Consider the following 10,934-nt stretch of genomic DNA (forward strand, 5'->3'; position numbering starts at 1 on the left):
AGAAAGGTTCAGCAGCTATGGAATGGCAACCGCTTCAGTTCTGACGCTGATTGAGCCTCTGCTGAATCAGGGGTACTGTGTCACCACAGACAATTTCTATACATCCCCAGAACTGTTTGAGTTCCTCCTACAACACAAGACAGATGCGTTTGGGACCGTCAGAGCTAACTGGCGTGACATGCCCCCCAGCTTTGCCAACAAAAAGCTGAAGCCCGGAGAATTAGTTGCCTGGCAGAATGGAAAAATGTTGGCACTGAGATGGCGTGACAAAAAAGATGTCTGCCTGATGAGTACCATCCACAACACCGCTACTGTCATGGTACATACAAAAGGGGGAAAAGATGTTCTGAAACCGCAACTGGTCCTGGATTACAACAACACCATGGGAGGTGTGGACAGAGCTGACCAGGCCATGACTTTCTATCCGGCAATGCGGAAACAACAGAAAAAATATTATAAAAAAATATTCAGGCACCTCCTGGAGCAGTGTTTGTGGAACGCATTCATTCTCCTAAAAAAGAAGAGTGACAGGCCTGTGGTTCATGCAGACTTTGTGTGAAAAATTGCTGAGCTCATATTTCTCAGGCACCAAACACCAACAGTAAGTAGATCCGGACGCCGTGCTGCTGGTGTTGTGAACCCCGAACGCCTGACCGGTCGTCACTTTATGGACCACATTCCACCGACGGAGAAGAAGTCTGCACCCACAAGGATGTGTGTTGTGTGCTGTTCCAAGCGCGACGACACCGGACAGAAAATCAGGAAAGAAACACGGTACTACTGTTCTGACTGTGACGTTGGACTTTGCGATGTACCCTGTTTCAAAATTTTCCACACCCGGGTCGTTTATTGAAGCAATATGACCAATAATATTGCATCCTTTTTGGAAAAAAAAAATAAAAAAATATTGCATGCTTGTTTGACAAAAAAAAAAAATGTCAGTGTTTTGATTTACATTATTTACTATAATTTATTGAATAAAAAGTGTTATTTTTTTTGAGAAAAAAAAGTGTTATTATTATATTATTATTTTATAGTTATTTATTATATGATAATTTAGGATTTGGGTTTCAAACTTTATCATACCTGGGATGTTATAAAGAAGAACACACAGTAAAAAGAAATCATATATTAATAGTTGGTTTGGGCTGCTCATTCTCAAGAATTACATGCAAAATAATGGTACCGCTTTCAGCATCTAAAATCCGAAAGAATCATACCGCCAGGGAGGTTAAAGAGCTCAGCCAGGTGATTGCTAGACCATTATTCTTGATCTTTAAGGATAGCTTACAGACGGGTATGGTGCCAGCTGATTGGAAAAAAGCCAACATAGTACCAATATTTAAAAATGGGCCGAGATATATCCCGGGTAACTATAGGCCGGTCAGCCTAACATCAGTAGTCTGCAAAATTTTGGAGGGGATGTTAAGGGACCACATACAAGACTTTAGTAATGAAAACTGTATTATTAGTAGTAATCTACTAGATAAAGGAAAGCCTGTGGATGTGGTGTATCTGGACTTTGCAAAGGCCTTTGACACCGTTCCCCACAAACACTTACTGTACAAACTAAGGAAGGTAGGTATGGACCATAAGGTGAGTACCTGGATAGAGAACTGGCTTCAGGGGAGGTTGCAAAGGGTGGTGATTAATGGGGAGTACTCAGATTGGGTGGGTGTGGAAACCGGGGTCCCCCAGGGTTCTGTCCTGGGACCAATCCTGTTTAATTTATTCATAAATGATCTAGAGGAGGGGATATCGAGTAAAATCTCAGTATTTGCGGATGATACTAAACTAAGCAGGCCAATATCTTCTGGGCAGGATGTGGAAACCTTACAAGCGGACCTGAACAAAATTATGGGGTGGGCAACTACATGGCAGATGAGGTTTAATGTTGAAAAATATATAGTAATGTAAAGTAATGCACCTGGGTGCCAGAAACCAGAACGCAAGCTTCTCACTAGGGGGGGGGGGGGCCTCTGGGTGAGTCTAGGATGGAAAAGGACCTGGGGGTACTGGTAGACAACAGGCTTGGCAGTGGCATGCAATGTCAAGCCGTTGCAAGCAAAGCCAACAGAATACTGGGATGTATAAAAAAGGGGATTCACTCCAGAAATAAAGAGATTATTCTCCCTCTCTACAAGACTCTGGTCCGGCCACATCTGGAGTATGCTGTCCAGTTCTGGGCACCGGTCCTCAGGAAGGATGTGCTGGAACTGGAGAAAGTCCAGAGAAGGGCAAAAAAATAATTAGGGGAATGGAGGGCATCAGCTATGAGGAAATACTACAAGCACTGAACCTATTCTCTCTGGAGAAGAGACGATTGAGGGGGGATATGATATCAATATACAAATACTGTACTGGCAACCCTAGCATATGGAAAAACCTATTCAGAGAAAGGAAATACAATAAGACACGTGGCCACTCACTAAAACTAGAGGAAAGGCGGTTTAACCGTAAAATACGGAGGGGGTTCTTCACTTTCAGAGCAGTAAGGATGTGGAATTCTCTTCCGCAAACAGTGGTATCAGCAGGGAGCATTGATAGTTTCAAAAAACTATTAGATGGGCACCTTAAAGACCACAACATACAGGGGTATACAATGTATGGTTAACAGCAAACACACACACACATCATAGGTTGAACTGGATGAACTGATGTCTTTTTTCAACCTCACTAACTATGTAACTATGTAACATTATTCCCACAGACCATCACACTAATGTATCATGAGTTGTATATATAGTAATTTTTAGCAGGGGTTCCATGAGATCGGAAAGTTATTTCAAGGGTTCCTCTGTGTTGAAAAGGTTGAGAAATGCTGTTCCAAACCAACACACACAGGTTCAGGGTTTTTATAATAAACCTTTCCATATTTAGTTATCAGGGTGACATTGAGCAGATGTTTTTTTATTTGTGAATTGTACTCCAGTGTCTGTACTCTACAGATAGATACTGCCAGCCTCTGTCATTCCCTCCTGCAGAGTGTCAGCCAGCAGCACATGTCCTGTGAAATGGTAATCCCTGTAATGTGATCCGCAAACAAGTGCATGATGCCGGCTCCCGTTCTCCTCGCCTCACATGACCTCCATCTGCGCCTCTTTGTCTTGTATCCCCCGGGAGACTGGTCACAAGCTGGCTGCACACTCTGATTCATTTGCTGTTACAAAATAAATACAAAATCAGTCATGGGGTACATTTAAGGTAGACTTGAATTCCAAAAATACAGATATGTTATGTTATAGTGACTATGTAGAAATGAAATTTGTACCTAAACAGTGCCCTAAAAGATTTACCTTCTATCTGTAAACTTCCTGAAAAAAGCAGTGTACTTCCTGATATGTGGGGCTGCCTAGTCACTCCTGTACCTCATAGCAGTGGCGGCTGGTGAATTTTGGGGGGGGGGGGGGGTCGGCATAATCAACCCCCCTCCCATGGCGGGATGGCCGGTCGGCCGGCAATCAAATCTACCATCCCTCCCTCCTACCCCCTCCCAAGATGGACAGCTGGCTGCCCAGCCAGACAGCCAGCATCCTTATCTGCTTATTCCCCAAGCGGCTGTGAGTCTCCTCCGGCCGTACAACTCCTCCCTCTTCCTGGCCAATGGCCAGTAAAATCGCTTCTCTTTTCAGCCAATCAGGAAAGGGATCTCATGACCTGCTTCCTGATTGGCTGGGAGGAAAAGCAGTGTAATAATTGCGAATATTAATTCTCTATTGTCATACAACTGGGTGGGCTCAGGGCGCAGTGCTTTGCGCCCTCAAGCCCACCCTCTTTTGAAGCCTATTAGAGCCTCTGGCTCTAATCACGTGCTTAAAAAAAAAAAAATCCCTATTGGAATCCATGCGTCCGGCGCCCTGCATGTAGATTAGGGGGCCAGACACATGAATGGGGGGGCTGCGCCCCTCCGCCCCCAATGGACAGACTGCCACTGCCCCATAGCATCGTTGCTGTACTGTATATTTGCAGTGTGAGATCATCTAAGGCACTGCTGCCTCTGACTGTTAAGCCCCTTACACACGGGCCTAATATCCGGCGGTATCGGGCAGTTCAACAGAAACCAGCTGACAGTCGGCCCATGTTTACGGCAGCTGGTCCGACAGAAGCCAGCCGAACGTCTGGCTTCTGTCAAAGGGGCATGACTGAAAAAGGTCTGCCGATCAGCATCCGATCAGTGCTCTCAGCCACTGGCTAAGAGCGCAGGATCTCCTCCCGAGCTCCATAGTTTTTTTCTTTCAGAACGCTGGGTTGAACGAAAAAAAAAAAAAACTGATAGTGTGTACTAGGCTTTAGTCTCAGGAGATTTGGTGATATCACTACTCTGCTGATTACTGTTCTCCTTTCTGGAGACTCTGACATGAGGAAGCAAAGCCCTGCCTCTACCAAGATGGCCCCCAACACACAGTGACACAGTGCAAAACAAGGCCCCTAAAGAGGAAGTTTACCCTCCTATTGCAAATTTCAGTCTTTTATTCTGAATCAATATATTTATACTCCCAGCTAATCCAGCATTGTCCTTTTCTTTGGCACCTACTTCAAGCCCTGTCCTGCCCTGCCATCTTCCTTCTTAAATCACGGGGAATCGGTTGTCTCTTCCTGGTTCTTGCAGCCAGCCTCCCACCCATGACGCAGAGCAAACAGACATTTGGCACCATGCCTGTTTACATATTATTTTATGAAAAGAGGATAGTAATGCTTTCTGGGATATCAACATAACATATCTCAGGAAGCATTACTTTACTTTTCTTTCATTCATAAAATTATATGCAAACAGAAACATAAAAAAATTGGTGCCACCTCTGTGCTTACCCCATGAATCATTGAAGACAGTCCTCCTGGGATATGTGACTTTAGCCACTTGACCTCCAGAATATTTACCCCCTTCATGACCATGCGATACGGCACTTGCGTTACTATAACTGACAATTGTGCAGATGTGCGATGCTGTACCCAAAAAAAATCTATGTCCTTTTTTCCCCACAAATAGAACTTTCTTTTGGTGGTATTTGATCGTCTCTGCGTTTTTCAATTTTTTTGCTCTAAAAACAAAGAACGCCCAACAATTTTGAAAAAAATATATAAATTTTTTATTTTCTGCTTAAAAAAAACAAAATATAACTAATAAAAAAATGTAAAAATCTCATTTTTAAAATGAATAAATCTAATAAATAAAATCTTCAGAAATTTAGGCCAATGTGTATTTTGCTACAAAAAATCCCAATAAGCGTATGTTGATTGGTTTGTGCAAAAGTTATAATGTATACAAACTAGGGGATATATTTATAGAATGTTTATTTATTTTTTTATTTTTGACTAGTAATGGTGGCGATTAGCGACTGTGATATTGCGGTGGACAGATCAGACACTAACTGTCACTTTTGACACTTTTTGGGGACCAGTGACACTAATACAGGGATCAGTGCTAAAGTTATGCACTATCACTGTACTAATGACACTGGCTGTGAAGGGGTTAACATCAGGGGCGATTAAAGGGTTAAATGTGTGCCTAACAGTGCTTTTACTATGAGAAGGCACTGATCTATGTTCCTGCTTTGCAGGAACACAGGATCAATGCCCTACCTACTGACAGAATGGCAATTTGCCTTGTTTACATAGGAAGATTGCTATTCTGACTCTCTGCCTAATAATTGGTGGAGGCGGTATTCGCATATCAGCTCCGGCTATGTCCCGCATTCGCGCCACAGACCCGGAAGTGCAAGATCACAAACAAATTAGGTGATCTTGCTTAGGAGAGCCGCCTTGATGTTGTATATGTACAGTATATGGTCGGCAAGTGGTTAAGACCCAAAGTTGCAGCAGGAGGAGAGTGATACGTCGTTCTCACCTAGGCGAGAATGGTGGAGGGGAGTGGGGGCAAACCAAAAGAAAAAAAAGTTTAAAAAAAGTACAAAAAGATCAGACTTTGTAATAGTGGAGGGGGAATTAGGTTGGTGCAAAATGTAATTTTTGAGTAAAGGTCCACTTAAAGTCAGTAATAAGGAAAAGATCAGCTACACAGGGACCACAGACAATACTGGTGAGTAGTCCTGTGCCCTCTTCCTGCCTTCGTTTGGGCATAGTTCAGATCCTTTTTTTATGTGGCATACAACATTACACACAGCTGCTGAGGAAAAAAAGCCTTTCCTCAACTGAAATCTCATAAGGGTTTATCTCAGATGGGAAAGGTTTTTTTTCTTTATAAGGGCCAGTTTACACTTCCAATTGCATGACATGTCAAAATGAATGGTTCCTTATGAAAGCTGTCTTAACTGGTCCAATTTGTGTCAGCCAGGTTCCTGCACCACTTTGGTCCAACTTGGTCACGATTTCAGCCCATTGATTTGAATGGAAGTCTCATCCAAGTCGGATCATTATCTTAACTGATCCGACGTGTGGCATGTGACTTGTGCTCTGAGGATATTGAAGGGGAACCACACACCAAAAAAAAAAAAACTGTGTGAGGTCCCTCCATACCAGACCCTTATCTGAGCATGCAGCCCCAATGGCGACTCTAGAAACAATATATAGGGGGGCACAAAAGTTACCACAGTTAAAACTGGGGGGCAGTCATGATTTTCACCACTTTATCATACCACTCAAATAAACGAAATAAGTATAATATATATATATATATATATATATATATATATATATATATATATATATATATATATATATATAAGGTTACAAATTAGAGAGTAATGCAGTATGCAATGATACCTTTTTATTGTACTAACCTAACACTTAAAAGACAAACTTTTAAGAGTTTTCCTTTCTTCCTCAGGTATTGCTTCAGACCTGAGGCAATTTTAGCTAAGAGTTTATGCAGTAATAGCCCCTAGTATTGGTGACAGTTTATGCAGTAATAGCTCATATTACTGATGCCAGTTTACGCAGTATTAAACCCCTAGTATTTGTGCCAGTTTACACAGTAGTAAAGCATTGTATTGGTGCCAGTTTACGCAGTAATAGCCCCTATTTATGGTGCCAGTTTACACAGTAATAACCCCTAGTATTGGTGCCAGTTTATGCAGTAATTGCCCTAGAATTGGTGTCAGTTTCTGCAATAATAGTTCCCAATATTGGTGCCAGTTTACGCAGTAATAACCCCTAGTATTGGTGCCTGTTTAGGCAGTAATAACCCCTACTATTGGTGCCAGTTTACGCAGTAATAAAGCCTAGTATTGATGCCTGTTTATGCAGTAATAACCCCTAGTATTGGTGCCAGTTTACGCAGAAATAGCCCCTAGTATTGGTGCCAGTTTACGCAGTAATAGCCCCTAGTATTGGTGCCAGTTTACGCAGTAATAGCCCCTAGTATTGGTGCCAGTTTATGCAGTAATAGCTCCTAGTATTGGTACCAGTTTACACAGTAATAGCCCCTATTATTGGTGTCAGTTTACACAGTAATAGCCCCTATTATTGGTGCCAGTTTACACAGTAATAACCCCTGGTATTGGTGCCAGTTTACTTAGTAATAGCTCCTAGTATTGGTGCCAGTTTACGCAGTATTAGCCCCTAGTATTGGTGCCAGTTTATGCAGTAATAGCCCCTAGTATTGGTGCCAGTATATGCAGTAATAGCTACTAGTATTGGTGCCAGTTTATGCAGCAATAACCCCTAGTAATATGGCCAGTTTACGCAGTAATAACACCTAGTAGTGGTGCCAGTTTATGCAGTAATAGCCCCTAGTATTGGTGCCAGTTTATGCAGTAATAACCCCTAGTAATAGTGCCAGTTTACGCAGTAATAACACCTAGTAGTGGTGCCAGTTTATGCAGTAATTGCCCCTAGTATTGGTGCCAGTTTACTCAGTAAAAAGCCCCTAGTATTGGTACCTTTGCACAGTACGTATGTACTTTCTAACCCTGGAATTATACGGTGTAGGTGCTCGGACTTGTTCTAAAAGTCTTTGGAGAGGCCTTTTGGTCAGGTTTTCCCTTTGGGGAGCCCCACCTAGTACTTGGGTTGGCCTTGTTCTGGCAGGCCTCCCAAAGAAAGGGGTACCCTGAAGCTGGATACACACTATCCAACTTTTGTGGTTAGATTTCCTTCAGATTTACCTTTTCTATGTAGTGCAAGGGCCTGCCAGATTGCATACAAATTGAAAGTGTTTAGGTTTGACCTCATATTATATGGTTTTGGTAAGTCTAAAGGAAAAAATCTTCAGAAAATCTGATAGTGTGTATGGCCCTTTAGTTTCAGCTGGGTGGACCACAAGTACCCCAGTCCCTGTTGTGAGCTTTGCACCCTGGGGAATCAGGGCTAGAGTACTTTCCCTTTGGAAAAAGGTACACTCTGTGCACTTTTTTGTGTTGCTTTACTTTTGTGTGCTCACTTTTTTATGCACCCGGTGTTAAAGTGGCACTTAACCTACAACAGTAAAATCAGCCTTTATATGCAGTAAAGCATGCTTGTTATACTCACTGTGGAACCTAAGGGGTTAATCATCTGCATTGTGTAAAAAGGCTGTTTGATCCTGCCTTCTCTCATCCTCCCCTCCTTCCAGTATCCCCAACCCATCTCCCTATAGAACAGAGCCTTGGCATAAGCATCAGATATTATTTTTTAAAAACAGGTGGAAAACCATTTATCATTTTCCTTCCACTTCACAATTATGTGCCACTTTGTGTTGGTCTATCACATAAAACCCCAATAAAATACATTTACGTTTTTGGTTGTAACATGACACAATGTGGAGAATTTCAAGGGGTATGAATACTTTTTCAAGGCACTGTAAATGCCAAAGCCCACAGATAACAGGTATTTATAATGCTTCTATAATGCTGTGCATAGAAAATCTACAATGCCTAAACTTTAAAGTCAAACTCCATGCACAAGAACAAATTATCATGGCAGAGCGGTAGGGTTACCTTCTCAGCGGTGCATGGATAAGGGGTGATGCTTAAAGGAGAAGTCCAACCAAAGCTTGTTTGGCTGTACATCTCCTATTGATCACGAGAGTGCATTTCGTTTTGCACTCCTGTGACCCGTTTTCAGCAGACAGCAGGCCTAAGTCCGCTGTCTGCTGTCATCACAGAACCAGTCCAGGCTCGGGTAAGATCCTGACCATGGAGTCGGGGTATGCCCACATGCCTGGGCTGGCACCCACTTAGCCTCTCAGTGAGCTGCTGAGAGCCTGAGTCGGCCGCTCCCGCCCCCCTCCACAGCCCAGCTCTCCAGTAAACAGCTCTCTGCTCAGGGAGCTCTGAGAACCCAGTGATCTGCAGTGTTTGATCGCTCGGTTCTCAGAGGTGGCGGGGGAAAGATACAGCATCAGACCGATGCTGCATCCACCTAGGTAAGTATGAATCTAAAAAAATTAAAGTCCAAACTTCTTTTTTAACTTACCTCTCACTCCTGTAGGCTCCTTCCATCCATGTGACCTCTCCTGCAACACTTTCTCTCTTAGGTGCTCTTGGCTGCAGTTGTAAGCCTGGCACCTCCACATAGCCCTGCATTGTACATGATGATGCCAAGTGGAGAGGAGGGCATCAGATCCTGCCAGAGCAGGGTGTAAGTTACAGTAACACAGCCTCTACCCCCTAGACCCAACAAGCAGTTTACCTGAGGTATGTGACTAGTGAGGTTATGATTGTGCACTCTCCAACCAGAAGTTCAGGGAAGCAGGGAAGAGGAAGCATGGGACTATGGCTGTAAAAGATAGCAATGCAAAGGTTTCCAGACATGTTTTAAAAATTATCAGCTATTATCATGTGCTGTGCTACCAAAATTTAAAAGTAGGCTTTAGTTTTACTTTAACCACTTCTGGACCAGAAGGTTTTACCCCCTTAATGGCCAGGCCATTTTTTGCGATATGGCACTGTGTTACTTCAACTGACAATTGCGCGGTCGTGCGACGCTGTACCCAAAAAAAAATGTATGCCCATTTTTTCCTACAAGTAGAGCTTTCTTTTGCTAATATTTGATCAACTTTGCGATTTTTGATTTGTGTGCTATAAACAAAAAAAAGCGACAATTCTAAAAAAAAAATTAAAAAAAATATTTTTTTACTTTCTGCTATATAACATTCCCAATAAAAAAAATAAAAAAAAATCAATTTTTTTCATCATTTTAGGCCATTATGTATTCTGCTACATATTCTTGGTAAAAGAAAATGCCAATAAGCGTATATTGATTGGTTTGCGCAAAAATTATAGCGTCTACAAACTAGGGGAAAGATTTGTCATTTTTATTTATTTATATATTTATAATAGTAATGGCGGCGATCAACAAATTTTAGTGGGACTTCGATATTGCGGTGGACAGAACGGACCCCTAACTGACACTTTTGACACTTTTGGGGGGGGACCATCATCATGTAAAAAAACATAAGGGGGGACATAATCATCATGTATAAATCCATAAGGAGGGATATGATCACTATGCATAAATACATAAGGAGGGATATGATCACCATGTATAAATACATAAGGGGGATATGATCACCATATATAAATACATAAGGAGGGATATGATCACCATGTATAAATACATAAGGAGGGATATGATCACCATGTATAAATACATAAGGAGGGATATGATCACCATGTATAAATACATAAGGAGGGATATGATCACTATGTATAAATACATAAGGAGGGATATGATCACTATGTATAAATACATAAGGAGGGATATGATCACCATGTATTAATACATAAGGGGGATATGATCACCATGTATAAATACATAAGGGGGATATGATCACTGTGTATAAATACATAAGGGGGATATGATCACCATGTATAAATACATAAGGAGGGATATGATCACCATGTATAAATACATAAGGAGGGATATGATCACCATGTATAAATACATAAGGGGGGATATGATCACCATGTATAAATACATAAGGAGGGATATGATCACCATGTATAAATACATAAGGGGGGATATGATCACCATGTATAAATACATAAGGGGGATAT

Source organism: Pelophylax lessonae (assembly GCF_965119305.1).
Source record: "Pelophylax lessonae genome assembly, chromosome: 3".
Classification (NCBI taxonomy): Eukaryota; Metazoa; Chordata; class Amphibia; order Anura; family Ranidae; genus Pelophylax; species Pelophylax lessonae.